This window comes from Schistocerca americana, chromosome 3 (genome assembly GCF_021461395.2).
Source record: "Schistocerca americana isolate TAMUIC-IGC-003095 chromosome 3, iqSchAmer2.1, whole genome shotgun sequence".
In the NCBI taxonomy this organism is placed as follows: Eukaryota; Metazoa; Arthropoda; class Insecta; order Orthoptera; family Acrididae; genus Schistocerca; species Schistocerca americana.
This window is the reverse complement of record NC_060121.1, coordinates 249,774,585-249,793,246: the sequence shown is the minus strand read 5'-3', so window position 1 is coordinate 249,793,246 and position 18,662 is coordinate 249,774,585. Positions and strand designations below refer to the sequence as shown.

General features: G+C 43.6%; 1 protein-coding gene across 1 annotated transcript in view; it reads left to right on the top strand.

Moving 5' to 3' along the window:
- LOC124606000 overlaps positions 1 to 18,662 on the top strand; it is a 177,384-nt gene that overhangs the window by 10,181 nt on the left and 148,541 nt on the right. The window lies entirely within an intron of this gene.

Below are 18,662 nucleotides of genomic sequence, written 5' to 3'. Positions count from 1 at the left end.
GACAAAGCCTGTTATAACAATAAACTGTTACGCTTAATAAAACTGCCGCCATCCCAAATCTGGCACAGTGTCTACACAAAAAGACGAAGTCAATTTTCGACACTGAATAAATAACTACTTTCACTTACTACGGTCACTTGGCAGTAAGTACTATTAATTTCTCCGCCGCGTCCACTGGGCAGTAGTAGTTCAGAGGTTGCCGTGGGCAGTGCTTGTGGAGAGGATGTCGATAGCTAAAAAAAAAAAAAAAAAAAAAAAAAAAAAAAAACACACAAAAAAAACAGAGATACTATAATTGCACACAGAAAGTCTACTACATGAACACAAGCCAAATGCTTTGTTGACTGAACCTGTGACCAAGAGGCATTGTTATTTAGGAAATTTGAAATAAATAAAAAAAAATTTTGTTACCTTCATATATATTGACGAAAAATACACTGTGATCATTGCAACATCCCCAATCGAACAGCATCTGCTGTCTCACGCAACAGAACAACTGCACACGACATGGCCTCAACTAGTACAGCTATCGACATCCTCTCCACAAGCACTGCCCACGGCAAACTCTGAACTACTACTGCCCAGCGGAGGCGGCGGAAAAATACTCTTTGGCGCAATCTCTGGCGCTGTGACTCAGTGTAGCCACCTTTGACTGTTGCTTATGGAATTTATCACTATACTTCAGTAATGATTTACAGAAGACACACATATGTTTCGACAAAGATACCAAAAAAATATTAAACTTATAGCTATCATTCAGATGACCAAAACTATTATTTAAAACGACTACATTTCATTTCTTTAGGATTGTTATGTGTTAACGTTCTACTAACCCCAATATTTGTCTGGCTTTCTTTGACATGGAGAAGCAACACGAACAATTACTGTTAAGATTGTTGCAGTTAAACAATTGTGTTACTTTACTTTCAGAAGTACTATTGAAAACTTATCCTCATGCCCACTCAAAGCGGTGGCCCTTAAACTGATACGTGCAAACTTTAGCATTTAATAATTATTTTCAGAATTTACTACCAAAATAGTACTCTTGCCAGTAATTTACTATTATTCAAGCTTCAATAAACATCAGGATACGCGGAATAAATTCGTTTAGGTAAGGACCCTACTGAGGTAAATGACATAGGAAAATCACGGTTAAACACAAAGGTACATTTAAGACTTATATTCCACTAATTGAAGATGGATAGTTGATACTGTGATACACTTCTAAATAAAGTACTTTGCGCCGGCCGCGGTGGTCTAGCGGTTCAGGCGCTCAGTCCGGAACCGCGCGACTGCTACGGTCGCAGGTTCGAATCCTGCCTCGGGCATGGATGTGTGTGATGTCCTTAGGTTAGTTAGGTTTAAGTAGTTCTAAGTTCTAGGGGACTGATGACCACCGATGTTAAGTCCCATAGTGCTCAGAACCATTTGAACCATTTTTGAACCAAAGTACTTTGCCTGTTACTGATGTCGAAGGTGGAGTGAGGCAGTGCTGCGTAGTAACATTGCGCAATTACGGCTCTTGATGTACGTAGCTCCGTCTTCCTCTTGGCGGCTACGATAAAATTACAAATTGCTGAGCTATTAATTTATTGCCGTACAGAACACGTCCGAGGCCTAAAACCCAGTCTTGCAGGTAAATTCGGGGCCTCTAGTGCTCGACCAACGTAGTGCGTGTTCACCACTTGCAGGGCAGCTACCGACTATATGCTACTAGGGCGCCATTTCTCACTCGCGCGCCACACCACCTTTTCCATTCCACTACTAAACGGAGTTCCGTTCTACCCATGATCCCTACACCTTTTCAATTTACACTTCTGCTTACAAAAACCCTAAGAATGAACCATTTACAATTGCATGACAGAATATACATACAAAATTGACAAAATTAAATAATAATTGTACTTGAAATATTACATAATTATTTTCAAAATATGTTTCAATACATTTATTCCACCTATATCAAAGAGGTTATTAAATAGATAAACTACACTTCACTAAAGCTTACTCTCTTTATAGTATTTTTTTAATTTTTCAAAATTATTATGTAATATAAAATTTTTAAAATATACAGATTAATGGCAGTATTATATTTACAATAGCATTACAAGGACAAATAGTTTAATCTGTGGAAAGGGGCCAGTTGTACTCGAACATACTACTTTATTCATTCGACAAACATTACAGGAGTAAGGAAAACATTAAAAACAGAACAAGCCAAACATTAATTTTAGAACTTAATTCCCGGCTAAAAGCGCCATTTAATGTCACACCTCAAGGGCAAAACAACTTTAATTTAAAACCGGCTGAAGTCCAATCACTTAAGACAAAAAAAAATTGAATTTTAAAAGGCAGAAGGCCTTATCCTAAAATTTCTTTAAATCAGGCTGAAAGCCCAAACAATCTCACTCCTTAGGGGTAAACAACTTTAATTTAAAATCGACTAGAAGCTATACATAAACAACAAGGACAAATAAGAAAAGGCAGCACATCAAACAGCGCTCTGAAGTTTCCAAGGGTCGGCCTGGAATTCGAACACTAAGACTCGCTTAGGTGAGACAGGCAGTCGGCCCAACAATTCTCAATCGGACGGCAACCCAACCGACAGACAGTCAACGGACCAAGCGACAGGGTAACTTCCGCTCTACCCGACCATCACACGACAGGGAGTTCAGTGGAACACGCAGAAGGTATCGGCGCCCAAAACGAATTACACATTCAGCTGTCAAACTACATGCCGTGCTGGACAGCCATAACATGACGAGAAAAATACACTGCTTGAATTTACAACTGCCAGGGCAGGTAACTGTAACGTTAACGGCAACAAGACAGAAAACTCTGATGGTGTACTTCAATTAAGAATAATCAAGTTAAGTTAAACTCCACAGGAGGGCAGCTAGAATTTAGCCAAATTGAATATGCACGTTGCTGCTCGCGTTAATGTCCCAAAAGCCTACAACGAAATTCAATCGATACAATGTGAACAGCTGGGGCTGGCTGCTAGATTAAGTAAAGACTCAGCTTTCGTGTCCGGGATCGGTGAGCCACGGACCTCGTAGCAATGGGAACAGCCCCTCGCACCCGACCACGCGTGGACGCCGCCCGCGGCCCCGGCCAAACTACGCGCCACGGAGACTTCCTTCCCTAGCTGCTCTACGCCAACCGACCAACTGCGCGCACACGGCACAGCCGGAAACTGCAAGTGCGAGGCCAAAGATAGTACAGGGGTGCGAATATCGATACACCCTGCTGCTGCCACTTGCGGAGAGAGAGGATAACAGCATACTCGCGATAACCGGAGACTACAGGATAGCAACCAAGGTTTAATGCAAATCATAACACGAGCCAATCACGGCTCATATTGCATGGGTCTCCACCCTCCAATGTTTTATCACTCACTCCAAAACTTAGAGCATCGTGCACTCTGCCTCACTTTCCGTACCCGTTACCCTTCACTACCCATATCCTGATCCAGCTAATAAAGTTTCCACACTTCCTCAAACACCTGGAAGCATTATCAAGCCATTAATCTACGTGAAAAGAAGATTCCAATTACCTGTTATTGGCCCATTCCCCTTTACGAGGGGTTAACTCTGATGGAGCCATTTTCAATCAGGCGCCTCGTTGTCTATGGAGTGATGACAGCCCTCTCTTCCTCAAGAGCAGGAACCAGGGAAGATAGTGAAGTTGGACGCTGGGTTCTAGAGCTAGATTGACGCTTTAACCCCTCGAAAATGGTTCCCATTAGGTGCAAGTCGGAATTCTGGGCAAGCCAGTCCATTTTAGGAATCTTACCGTCCACGAAACGTTGACTCAGAGATGCTCCTTTAAAACAGTGTGCATTGTCATCCTGATACAAATATCTTCTCCAAACTGTTCCTCTACTGTGTGCAGTACAAAAATGCTGTAAAATGTGATCAAATTCTTTGGTGTTTAACGTTTCCTTAAGCGCAATAGCGAAACAACATCATAAAAACGAAAAATACACCCATGCCGTAGGGCTACCAACTAAGTACTTAGTTATTGGCACTACACATGGTGACAGGTAAACTTCTCCACGCATTCGTCAAACCGAAACACTTTCGTCGGATTGACACAGGGTACAGCGCGATTCATCACTCCACTTCATCGGTTACAAGTCACCCACTATCTAGTTGCGTCATTCTTTACACCACCTCAAGCGTCGCTTAGAAATAGAAATGTGTATCTTATGAGGAGTCACTCGATCATTGTTTTCCTTTAATTTTGACTTCCTAGGTACGGTTATTTTGCTAGCGGACTGCTTGTAGCACAGATGTAAAGGTAATAGCCGGAGTACCCCTAGGAAATGTGATAGAACCATTACCGTTTACGATGTATATAAATGCTCTCGTTGAATGCGTCGGAAACTCTTTTAAGTCTGTTCGCAGATGATGGATTTATCTACATGAAAGTAGCAGTGCCAGAAGACAGTAACGATCTGCAAAAGCGTCTGTAGAGCACAGACGGATGCTGCTGTGGCTGGCAGTTGATCCTGAACGTGAATAAATCTAAATTACTGTGCATGCAGCTCGTGGTCTTGCGGTAGCGTTCTCGCTTCCCGCGCACGGATTCCTGGGCGTTGTTGTGTCTTCATTATCATCATCATTCATCCCCATTATGGTCGGAGGAAGCCAATGGCAAACCACTTCCGCTAGGACCTTGCCTAGTCGGCAGTGCGGGTCTCCCGCATCGTCCCCTACGCTCCTTGAAGTATGGGACCTGATCATCGTCACTGTGCATACACAGTAAAACAAGTCCACTGCTCTACTAGAAAACTATTGATGAAAAATTGCTGGAAACATGATGTCGTGTCCTGACATTGTTCAGCTGAAAGCTAAACGTAACTGGTCTGCCAAATAAGCCTTGCAAGGTCATTGTTATATGTCATTTAGCCCCGCCCCTCGGGCTCCCCGGAGTAGGGACTGCTAGGTCAACAGTTTTTTGGCGTTTTCGCTCTCTTTCTAATCCTTGTAAGCCTACTGACGTTGTTGTTCTCGGGGCTGGTATCAAGCTGGCTTTATCGCTAATACGTGACTGTTGGTTACAAAGTTCAACGGTGGCAACCTACCACAGTGTCTAGACGACATATTAAGTTACGTCTTAATTCCTTGAAGATTAACTAGCGCCCTGGGACCGCGTCTGGGGGCGTCTGCATTTTCGCAAGGTTCTCCCTTTACGGTTTACTTCATGTAACGATATCTCTCCTAGTTTCGTCTTCCCTCAGCATCGTCTCTGCTTCCGCGCCTTGCAGCGCCTGTCGTCCTTTCTCACAGCTTCAAGGTAACAATACAGTAGCAAGGAATAGACAATATATTACAATGAACCACCGTAAAATATCTAGGACAAACTATCCAGAGCAACCTAAAGTGGAATGAGCACTAAAAACAAATGGTAATAAAACCAGATATGAGACTGAGGTTCATAGAAATAATTTGAAGGAAACGTAATTCATCCATAAGGAAACAGCTTACAAGGCACCTGTTCGATCGATTCTTCATTATTGTTTGTCAATCAGGGACCCTGGGGCCTAGGACTGATAGGAGAGATAGAGAAGATCGAAGAACGGCGTGTTTCGGCAGGGGATCGTTTAGTCGGTGCGAGCACGTTACACAGTTGCTCAACAGAATCATGTGGCAGACGGTAGAAGAACGACGTTGTGCATCACGGAGAGGTTTGCTATTCAAATTTCGAGAGAATGCTTTCCGCGAAGAGTCGAAGAACATATTACTTCCTTCCATATACGTCTCGTGAAACCCACGCAACGATAAAATTCGAGAAATTAGAGCTGACACAGATGTTTACGGGCAATCGTTCTTCCCACCCGCCATCCGAAAATGTAACAGGGAAGGTGGCATCAATTAGTGATACCAGAAGTACGCCCCACCGCATACCGTCAGGTGGCTTGCGGAGTACTGATGCAAGCATAGATGATGTACCATCGATTCACGAATACTTTAATGCTTATTAACTGAAATATCAAATGGCTCTGAGCACTACGGGACTTGACATCTGAGGTCATCAGCCCCCTAGAACTTAGAGCTACTTAAACCTAACTAGCCTAAGGACATCACACAACACCCAGTCATCACGAGGCAGAGAAAATCTCTGACCCCGCCGGGAATCGAACCCGGGAACCCGGGCGTGGGAAGCGAGAACTGAAATATCCTCAGCGTTTTATACACCATGTGCAGTAATCGCTCCAATATTAACGCCCCTGAATAATTTAACGTGTTTCAGCACAAAAACTCGTAATGCTTGGTTGCAGTCTCCACGGCGTATTAATTTGTGTAAACCAGTTGGAAGGCGAGCGTAAAGTGAAGCTTTGCGCTGTCATTTATAGCCCCATGCCCCTGTTTACATTGTTTCACACAAGGGATTATGTTTAAAACTAGCTGTTGCTCTGCAATCAAAATAATGAATTACTGTAATCAATAACCACGTGTGCGTATAGTACCGTGACAAATGATCTTAATCTCACAATCTCTATCACTACGTGTCTCAGTAACATGTATATATAATTGTAATCTGATATTTACGCCCACGTAATCAGGTATGTAGACCAATTTTAATTTCTGAAAGCTGAACAGTTATGTTCCTTGGAATACACACCGACGTAATGTAGAGTTACCGTTAGAGATAGCGCCGAAATTACGTTGATGGTATTGAGCTGTTCGGCTCTCTCTCTTGGAGTGAACGTTCGTGTTCACTCGGTTTACTCTTCATTGGGTAACTACTTTAATATGCAGTTGCAAAAAGCGTGAGTTGTCACTCGTCTGTTTCCACCTATGTTGTTGTTCCCCAAGCAGCAAGCAATATCACATTCTCCTCTTTCTACAGTCCAGACTGTAGCGCCTAGAACCGCTCGGACACTCCGACCGGCAGTCAAGCTTTTGGAATCTGTCAGCAAACGCATCTTGTGGAATCGCGCGTGGTCACATATTTGTCGGAGATGCGAAACATCTGCGAATGATCATAAACAACAGTGCTTACCCTGTCTCTGCTTATCCAGCTGCCGATCATCGTGAAGCATCCAATGCACTTACGTGTTTGGAAAATGGAGCGCGAAACGGAGCCATTCGTTATCGTGAACTTTTGCTTCAAATTAGGGAAAACGACGACATCGACATGGAATGTTGGTGCAAGTGTGCGGTTGTGAAACAGTGAGAAAAAAGCGTTCCAGTTGTTTAAACGCTTTAGAGACGGGAAGGATGATGCCGAGGATGTGTTGCGTTAGGATCCTCACGCATAATCCCAGGTAACATGGAATGAGTGCGGATGATCGGCGGCTGTCTTTGAAAATGAGAGCGAAGAGTTGCAGATTAGCAAAGACAGTGTAAGCACTATTGTTCACAAACACTGGAAGACCCCTCTCGCCTTCTGTCTCCTTTTCTCTCTCCCTCCCTCTCCCCCTCCTTCCCTCCCTCCCTCCCCCCTCTCTCTCTCGGTGTGTGTGTGTGTGTGTGTGTGTGTGTGTGTGTGTGTGTGTGTGTGTGTGTGTGTATGTGTTTCTCTCTATACTGTAATAAACGAAGAAAATCATTCAGGAACCCTGTGAGAATGATATGTAGCATACGCTTCTAGTTGTCTAATTACTTGTAATTTACAGTGAGGGTTCAAATGGCTCTGAGCACTATGGGACTTAACATCTATGGTCATCAGTCCCCTAGAACTTAGAACTACTTAAACCTAACGAACCTAAGGACAGCACACAACACCCAGCCATCACGAGGCAGAGAAAATCCCTGACCCCGCCGGGAATCGAACCCGGGAACCCGGGCGTGGGAAGCGAGAACGCTACCGCACGACCACGAGATGCGGGCTACAGTGAGGGATGCATAATCTTAAGAGAACTGGAGATGTACATTATAAAATAAATTTTTATGGTGTACTATTTATCCTTGGTTTATTGCGGAGGCTTGGGAATATTAGTTACTTTCAAAAATGTTTTCTTGTAAAGCATAACTCTCAACATTAGATTGCTCGGTGCCTTCGCTTCCGTACGTGACACGAATGGAAATACTTGTTTTCGTATGCAGATGTCAGATATAGCTGCGTCCTTTAAAGGTCAGCTCCGTTCGAAGCTGCGCTTCAGTGGCCAGTAGACTACTAAAAACATCGAGCACAAAATAAGATTTCAATCGTATTCCTATCTTACTCAAATAATGTGTGTATCTAATACGAAGCATCAACTGCCAGAGACTCTATAGGTACACCACGTCAAGAAATGTATCTCTCACTTACATTTTTTTGTTAGAAGAAAGAAGGGAGGTGCTGTATTGGGCGCGGAGAAAAATATATCAGCTCTACCAAGATGCCTAACACGACTACTAAGTGACGGTTCTGAGTAAATGTTCACACCATTTACTACTGAATAAGATATACACGACGCTTAACCTTTAGCTGAAGAGTCGTGACATCAGGCGCTACATCTGACTAGTAATCACGTTGCATGGAATACTTTATTGACATTGTTACTAACTTGATAAGAGCCTGATATTAAGCTAGTTATAGAATTACAGAGGATGAAAAACCACAGACCGCCGTTTGTTAGTACTTACGTGTGTGAAGGTGGGTTTTGTGCGTTGTTGTACATTAAAAATAAATACAGAAACATACTGAGTGCAGAAGAAGACTTGAGAATTAACCTGAGCTCAATCGAGCTAGCCTTTGAAGCACTGACTGAAAATAAAAAGTAACATGCTTCCATCTGAAACATGTAGACGTTGCTTCGTCATAATGTAAATCTGAGATCTAATTACTTCTTTTGAAATGTAATTTACGTCAAAGTTTGATTTGCTTGTGACTTTTTTTTTTTTAATTTTTGAACTGATTTACTGTACTCCATGTTCAGATTGTTTTTCTCTTGCATGACAGGTTTTCTGTATTTGTGATGAAAAGTTTAACAATTATTTTAAGTGCCATTCCACTCCTACTCATCGAATATTTTTGTCAAAACCACCTTAATTTCACTCAAATTATTTGCTAATAGTAAGTACCAAATATAAAAGCCGTTGTAAAAAATGTTTCCATGGAACAATATTACCTTGGCATTCTCGCCGGGTTTTCATCTGGCGTGACTCTGGAACCAGATAACAACCCCTTAATGTCCTTGAAAGGGACCTGTATGGAGGTCGTGGTTTGATGGTGTGGGGTGGGATTATCATTGGTGCACGTACACCCTTGCATATCTTTCACAGAGTAACTGTAACAAGTCAGGTGTATCAGGACGTCATTTTGCACCAGTATGACCACCTTTTTAGGGGTGCATTGGGTCCCACATTCATCCTGGTGGGTGATAACGCACGGCCCCACCGAGCTGCCATCGTGGAGGAGTACCTTGAAACAGAAGATATCAAGCGAATGCAGTGGCCTGCCTGTTCTCCAGACCTAAACCCCATGGAGCACGTCTGGGATGCTTTCGGTCGACGTATCGCTGCACGTCTTCAAACCCCTAAGACACTTCAAGAGCTCCGACAGGCACTTGTGCAAGAATGGGAGGCTATGCCCCAGTAGCTGCTCGACAACCTGATTCAGAGTATGCCAACCCGTTGTGCGGCCTGTGTACGTGTGCATGGTGCTCATATCCCATATTAATGTCGGGGTACATGCGCAGGAAACAGTGGCGCTTTGTAACATTTGTGTTTCGGTACGGTTTTCTCAACTTATCACCAATACCATGGACTTACAGATCTGTGTCATGTGTGTTCTCTACGATACCTAGTGGTCGATCGACACGACTCTTAAGCCGTTTCTCTGTTGTCAGCTCTAAGGAAGATGGTGAAAATTATCCCCCGCCCCCTATACAGTAATTCACCCAGCCATCTCCCAGCGGCAGCCGTCTCTCAACTTCCCGCACCTCCCCTCCACTCTGTCCCCCACCTCATGGTCCATTATAAAGTGAACAGCTTATAATAGTACTCCAAAATTTCTAAAAATGGCAAGTGATACACAGTGACCAAAAGTCTGGGATCTCCTGTCCTAGGGGATACGGAGCCTGCGAGAAGTGAGGTGTAACCCGCGTGACGTCACAAAGCCAGTGCCACGCCCGGGCGAGGTCTGTCTTAAATCTCGCTGTAACACTGGAAACCGCGTAGGCAACGGCCGAGCCTTATTCCCACAGGCTATGGTTGTGCGTTCCATGCTTTCAGGTGATGATTTCACATTCAGGACGATAAAAAGTGGCATTAACTCACATATACTCCATCTGTGTCGAGGTTCCTTAGAGCATCAATCTCACTTAATATTTCAGTACGTCGTTGGAGTGTTCCAATTGTTTAGGACAGTTACAAGTGATGTTTCTGGAAGTTCGTTCCTAAGCAGCAGCGTCATAGAGAACTGATTAAACAGCGTCTGGAACTGTGAGTTCACTCACTATATTCGCTTTTTTGAGAAATATACTTGTGGTAAAGATGTGAATGAAGTGTTGGCAGAAGTGTCAACACCGTGTTGTTTGAGGAAGCCGAAATGCACGCTATAAGCTCACGCAGGCTGGCGTGAGGTCTGAAACAGGATACGTAATGAATGCTATAAAGAAAAGTACGTAGCTGCTGGAATACTTAACTTTAATCCACAATTGGTGAACATTGGTCTTGTTACTGTACATGCTTCATTAGATACATAGCAAAGGATAAACGGCGCCTTGCTAGGTCGTAGCAATTGACTTAGCTGAAAGCTATGCTAACTATCGTCTCGGCTAATGAGAGCGTAATTATCAGTGAACCTTTCCTAGCAACGTCGGCTGTACAACTGGGGCGAGTGCTAGTAAGTCTCTCTAGACCTGCCGTTTGGCGGCGCTCGGTCTGCAATCACTGATAGTGGCGACACGCGGGTCCGACGTATACTAGCGGACCGCGGCCGATTTAAAAACTACCACCTAGCAAGTGTGGTGTCTGGCGGTGACACCACAGTGAAGGAAATCATCTCAAAAACATATTACATGTTCGGAATATTTTCACAGTCATTTGATTTGAAATTGGGAATAACCGCCTTGGAAACAACAGTAGACGGAATTGACTTACATTTTCAAAATAAACACAGATTTCCTCTTAATGATATGACTCTTGCTTACTAAGTTTACATCCTGCAAGTATGTTTTTCTGTACCACACGGTATGAAAGCTGTATTTTAACAACAGATCAAGGTCCAACGCTGCTCACTTTACAAAAGCTACCAAATTAAGCAAGTAATTGCCTTGAGGGTAAGTTATGTTTAAAGAAATATTACTGAAGAATGTTCATAGTTTCATTCCCATTCTTAGTTATTCTGCAGCACTTCGTAACTGTTCGTGAAATGACCAACGAATGACCATTTATGCTTGCGCACTAAAATCTCATCGTGAAAAAGGTATCGTGAACTGCTGGTCACCAGAGAAAGTCGGAGGCCTCAAGTAGATCTTTATACAGCAGAAGACTACTAGGAAATTTAGGATACAACAGGAGTCACACTGAGAGACAAGAAAAGGTAAAGTTAAAAACAGTCCATCACAAAAGCTGAGGCAAATCCTTTTGGTCGAGATTATGACGACTAACAGAAAGTTAATGGGGTCAAGTGCAGACTTTTTCCCAGCGAATCTTATGATCCACGAAATATTGTATCACCACCACGAAAATACCTTCCATATGAAGATATACGAGGGACGCTCAGCAAGTACAATAAGTAATGCTTCACATTTTTGTCCTCTCGGCCAATTTCGGTTGAAAAAATGCGAAATTTGTTGTGGAACATTGTGGAATGTTCCCGCTTCAGCCCCTGTAGTTTCATCAAGTTCCGTCCGATAGGGGGCTATACGTAGCCTTTCAAATGACGTCTTTAACGAAGGTGCGTTCAAAGGAGAACTGTTATTGAGTTGCTTTTGTCGGAAAACCAGAGCATCGCAGATATTCATAGGGCAGGGCTTAACAACTGGCCGGTTTTGAGCGCAAGTACTCGCGTCTGCTCAGGCACGTGCTCGCGAGCAGGTGCAAGGTCGCGGAGTAGGGAGGGAGGGGAGGGAGGGGAAATGCGCGCGCACGTTTGAACGTGATCTCGCGTTCTTAGCAGATTTAACTAGCCATCTGAATGCTTTGAACATTTTACTACAAGGTAAAGATCTGCTGATTACTCATTTCACAGGTCGAATACGAGCTTTTAACATGAAATTGACACTTTGGGTGAGTCAGCTGGAAACGGGAAACCTAGCTCATTTTCCTAAATTATCATCCATGCAAGATGTTCACAAAGACTGTGAACGTTATTCACATAGTTTAGTTGATCAGCGCTTTCAAGATCTGACAGCACTAGACAGTGATTTTGATCATGTTCTCTCCATATTCAGCGAATATTTAAGAGATTCGTCCTGAGCTGCAGCAAGAAATTATTGACCTGCAGTGTGACAGAGAATACAGAGACAAATTTCAGAACAAGAAAAACATTTTGGAATTCTACAGACACTTCCCTCAGGATAGATTTCCTCGTTTGCACAAACTGGCGGCTACAATAATATCAATGTTCGGTTCCACGTATGTTTGTGAACAACTATCCTCTGCAATGAAATGTAACAAGACGCACCTGAGAAACGCATTGTCTGATCGAAATTTAAACTGCACGCTGCGCCTAAAATGCACAAGAACAATTACTCCGAACATAGACGCAATTGTGGCAAAAAGTACAAGATAACCGAGGATCCCACACTTCAGTGACACCTTTTATTGTGTAACAGTTCACAAATTAATGCGAATGTAGAGGCCTACACTAAGCTAATAAAATTATGTGGCATGTGTACATTCTCCTTTCTTTGTTTCATTTGTCGCAGTAATAATTCGTGAGTGATATCCCTGCAGGTGGCCGCGGATTTACATTGACTGGCGGCAGCTGTTGTGTGCCCCACATGACTCTCCCCACTCTCCGCTCTGGTCCGGTAGTGGGGGTAGCGTGCTCGCGCTGCTCCGTGGCTGCTCCGTGCTCGCGCCTTCCTGCTCACAGCTTGCTCCGCGAGCACGTATGTTGTGAAGCCCTGTCATAGGGGCTTGCAGAATGTCTACGGAGCCCCGGCAGTGAACAGAGACACGTTGGGTCGTTGGTCGACGCTTCTGTCATTATCGCAACAAGGTTGGGCAAACAATCTGACCTCCGGCACAGGTTTGCGCAAACAGTCCGACCTCCGGCGTGCTGGCCAGCCGTACGCAGCTGTAAGTCCTGCAATGCTGAAACGTGTGGACACACTCATTCGAAGTGATCGACTGATCATAAAAACCTCGCTGCACAGCTGGACGCCTGTGTTGGTAGTGCTGACACACTCGTCCACCAGTTGGGGTAATAAAAGGTGTGTGCTCGGGTTCCTCGCCGCCTAACAGGAGATGATAAAGAACAACGAAGGACTATTTGTGCGGGATTTCTCGCGCATTACCAGACTGATCGTGACAATGTTTTGTCGAACATAGTCATAGGCGGTGAAATACGCGATCATCGACCAGAACTGAAACCTCAGTCCATGGAGTGGAGCCACACTACCTCTCCTCCGAAGAAAAAGTTCAAAGCCGCACCCTCAACCGGTAAAGTTATACCGACGGTCTTCTGGGACTCTGAAGGGGCTATTGCCTTTGATGTCTACCCTCGTGGTGCAATGATCGCCTCTGAAGTGTATTGTGTTGCCCTTAGGTAACTGAAAAAACAACTTCAGTGTGTATTCGTCACCACAGAAATGCAAATGAACTTTTCGTTCTCCATGACAATGCTAGGTCTCACCTAAGTCTGCACACCCGGGAGGGGCTCATAAAACTTCATTGGACTGTTGTTCTTATGCACCCTACAGCCCGGATCTCGAACCTTCAGACTTCCATATGTTTGGCTCAATGAAGGATGCTCTCTGCGGGTATCAGTTCGTGGACGATGGTGAGGTTATTGGAACAGCAGGACCATGACTCCGGCGTCGACCAGTAAAGTGGTACCAGACGGGAACACAAGGCCTCCCAGTAAAGTGGCGTAAGGCCGTCGCATTGTACGGAGATTATGGTTAGGGTTTTTCGTCCAAATTGTTGAGACTGATGCAGTGTTTTGGAATCCTGCATATCTACAGTTCGATATCAAGACGCCCGCCACAAACAGGGCAACTGACTTTACACCGTCAATTCTCGAGTCGACTCGTTCGCAGGTACGGGTGACATGGAGAGTTGTGGACCGTTGTTCCTCTCCTCTGCACAATTTACACGACACGGTGTACAACAAACCAATTGCCAGTCTTGTCCGGTGTTTTCAGTTTAAAGCCTACTAAACATTCCACAGCGCGATGGTGCCGTGAATGCGGTAAACACCGCAGCAGACACGGACGGAAGGAGGGACGGAATTCTTTGGTGGCCGTGAGAGCTTTTTAATTTTTCAGTGAGCCGCGGCTTAACAAAAGTGCTCCGCGGCTCCCCGCCCCCATAACGTGAAAGCGGACGTTTCCGCAGCTATTGTTGGATGCGCCTCTGCCGTTCCTGCTATTTGTGCTGCAGCGTTTGCAGCCGACACACATTTAACGCGGCACAACGCGTACGCTTAACGAATGATGAACTCGGAATTCGGCTTACAGGAAAGCGTGTTTTAGGCTCAAGAACATTATTAACTTTGGGTGGGGGAAACGGTTCCTTATTTAAGGCATTCTCAGATGTTCAGACACATAAGGGAGACTTACTCGATTAGATTTGATCCTTTTAAGTGGATATGCTGGCGACGTGCGATGTGAGGAAATTTTGTCACTCATCGAGTACTGCTTAGAATACACCGTGTTACGACGTTACCTGATGGTTTTCTGCTGCATAACTGCTCTCTATCAGTACATACGAGTAAACCATTTGCGACTTTACCTGATGGTGCAGGTACGTTAGGTAATTGGGCAATGCACGGTTCTGTTTAAAAAAGGATAGTTCCATGTAGTCAGAGGGTCGAGCCTTGTAAGTCTGCTTTCATGCCCACCAGCCAGCTTGTTGCAAACAATAATCTGTAGCTGTGATCCTGCAGTCAAATAGTCTTTGCACTGGCGAAAGTTGCGAATTAATAAAGTACACAGGAAAATTAAAATATATGATAAATGAATAATTTAATAAAATGAATTCTGTTGTAAGCTTTGTATTTGATGTAGACGTAATACACTCATGCTCAAAAATTAAGGATAGTGCTGATACATGGTGAAACAACGCTCTGGTGGGCGGTTTGCGGGTTTAAATCACCTTGGGCTCTGACCATGCGGTGCATTTGACCTGCGGTCGTAGCACGGTGGTGCTGGTAGCAGATCACATACGCAGAGGTGTGTTGGTGCATGTCAGAGTTCGGTGCAGCGAATAAGTGTGCAGACATTTTTAGACGTGCTAATGGTGACTGTGTGTTGAAAATGGCTCAAAGAACACATACTGATAACGTTATGACGGGTGGAATACTAGGGCGACTGGAGGCTGGCCAAACACGGCAGGTCGTAGTACGGAGGCCCTCCGTTTGCCACAAAGTGTGATATCAAGATAATTGCAACGATTCCAGGAGACAGGAAACGTGTCCAGGAGCTACAGTACGGGACGTCCACAGTGTACAACACCAAAAGAAGACCGACATCTCATCATCAGTGCCCACAGACGGCCATGGAGTACTGGAGATAGCTATAGTCTGAATAGTCATTCTCGCCGGGTTTTCATATGGCGTGAACCAGGAACCAGATAAAAACCCCTTAATATCCTTGAAAGGGACCTGTATGGAGATCGTGGTTTGATGGCGTGGGTTGGGATTATCATTGGTGCACGTACACCCCTGCATATCTGTGACAGAGTAACTGTAACATGTCAGGTGTATCGGGACGTCATTTTGCACCAGTATGTCCACCTTTTTAGGGGTGCAGTGGGTCCCACATTCCTCCTGGTGGGTGATAACACACGGCCCCACCGAGCTGCCATCGTGGAGGAGTACCTTGAAACAGAAGATATCAAGCGAATGCAGTGGCCTGCCTGTTCTCCAGACCTAAACCCCATCGAGCACGTCTGGAATGCTTTCGGTCGACGTATCGCTGCACGTCTTCAAACCCCTAAGACACTTCAGGAGCTCCGACAGGCACTGGTGCAAGAATGGGAGGCTATGCCCCAGCAGCTGCTCGACAACCTGATCCAGAGTATGCCAACCCGTTGTGCGGCCTGTGTACGTGTGCATGGTGCTCATATCCCATATTGATGTCGGGTTACATGCGCAGGAAACAGTGGCGTTTTGTAACACTTGTGTTTCGGGACGGTTTTCTCAACTTATCACCAATACCATGGACTTACAGATCTGTGTCGTGTGCGTTCTCTATGTGCCTTTGCTATTAGCGCCAGTTTTGTGTAGTGCCACGTTGTGTGGCACCACATTCCGCAATTATCCTTAATTTATGAGCGTGAGTGTACAAAGAAGTAACATTAATAATACTGATCTGATGTAAAAAGAAATGTATTAGGTACAGTGAAACGTTACAGATGCAGGTAACGGTTTGAGAAAGAATTGCAACTTTGACTGAAACCTTAAAAACTGTATTAAAGCGAATTATGTTGAGAAATGTTTATTCATCCCTGAGGGAACGAAATGGGGGACGTAATATTTAATTAGGGCATGTAATATTTCATTATGCAAACATTTTTGAAGGTAACGTATGAAAATTTGTATGAAATGTGTTATAAATAAAGAATACACATTTCATTGTTTTTTTGAAAAACAGCCCGCAAGGGAGTGAATTATGGCCGAAGTCATTCACTAACTCATCATCACCCAGTCCAAACTGTTAAGAGGAAAAACTTCAGATTTGGAAAGGGTGTTGAGCCTATACCGTAAGCATCGTTTAAGAATGTATTGTTCGAAATTACACTCCTATTAGGGTGAAATAGAGGATGAAAAACTTTTCGAATATCTGTCGCTATTAACACAGTTTTGAAGCTAGAACTACGAAAACTGGAATTTGCTTTCTCAATGAGAAATAACAAAAAGAAATGGTTTCGGCGTTTTTGGAAATTAACCACTAACGAGGTAAAATAATGGGTAAAAGATTTTATGAAAATAAATCGTTTTTAAGAACTACTAAACGGTTTTTGAAGAGACATCTATGGAAACTGGTATTTGACTCCTGGATTATAAATAGATAATAAAAGTATTTCATTTTTTTCTGGAAATTCAGCCCCCTATAGGATTGAAATAGGGGATGAAAAGTGTTACGAAATTATTTCATTATGAAAGCCTTTTCAAAGCTGAATCTATGAGAATATGTGTTTAACTTCTCTATTAGAAATTAAAAAAAAATGTTTTTCAGTGCTTTTGGAAATTCAACACTTAAGAGGGTGAAATAGGGGATGAAAATATTTAAGAAAATATTTCGTTATGCTAAAAATTTTTTAAAACTAAATCTATGATAATTTTAGTTTCACTTCTCGTTAAATATAAAGAAATACGCGTTAGGGTATGGAAGTTTCCATGGAAATATCGTCACAAAAACGCTAAAGGCATGATCAGCATAAAACTTGGACTCGAGTTGCCAGAATCGCATTTTCGTCAGAAGTCTATTGCGAAAAAACTATGCATCAGCGGCTTTAATTAGCGTAAAAAATTTAGAAGGTGTTGCAATTTGTGAACAACAAAAAATTAGCTTAAAGAAAAAGAAACTGTGCAAAACGTACAGTGTGCGCAAGGGAAGCAGCGGGGGCTAATCTAGACTCAAATAAACGAAAACTGGTCTCACGATATCCAGTTAAAACACAGACAGAAAATAATCTTGTCAAATGCACTAATGTTACGTTGAGAGCGTTACGAGAATGGTAGCAGAATCCCTATGCTAAACAGTCATCCAAGACGTGAGAAAAATAAGTCTATTTCGTGATCACAATACATCGAATAATGACCAGCTCAAAATAGTTCACAGTTCAACATGCTGATTCAAAAATTAACGCACGCAAGATAACGAGTAGTAACTCATAAACTGCCTATGGCAATTCCGTAATGCAATCTGCAGGTCTACCTTCTTCAAGACCTCGACATAAAGTGCCTCAAAAGTTAAAAGTATCGTAGCAGCCATTCATCGTCCAAAATCTATCACCTACACGAAGATATACCACTTGTTACCAAAGGCAGGCCTGTATTGTTCATACATAAGCGCAAAATTCTGTTCTTTAAGATCTAAATAGAACGTGTACAGAATCGCTCCCCTGAACTTTTCACTCGAAAAGTGTCCATATCCACTTCACTCCAGTGATATTCCGCCACTGCTTGCTTTTTCATTCGCTGAAGGCCATCCCCACGAAAAATACATTGTTCTTAAGTTAGAGAGGCATGATTTGACTGATACTGACCACCTCCCACACTAAACTACTATATCACAACAATACTTATACACTGAAGACCCAAAGAAGCTGGTACATCTGTAGGTCCCCCGCGAGCAAGCAGAAGTGCCGCAACACGACGTGGCACGGACTCAACATATGTCTGAAATAGTGCTAGAGGGAACTGACACATCTGTCCTGCAAGGCTGTCCGTTGAGTACCGCGCGGGGAAGTGGGGAATCTCTTCTGAACAGGACGTTGCAAGGCAACCCAGATATGCTCAATAATGTTCATGTCTGGGGAGTTTGATGGCCAGAGGAAGTGTTTAAACTCAGAATAGTGTTCCTGAAGTATTTCTGTAGCTTTTCT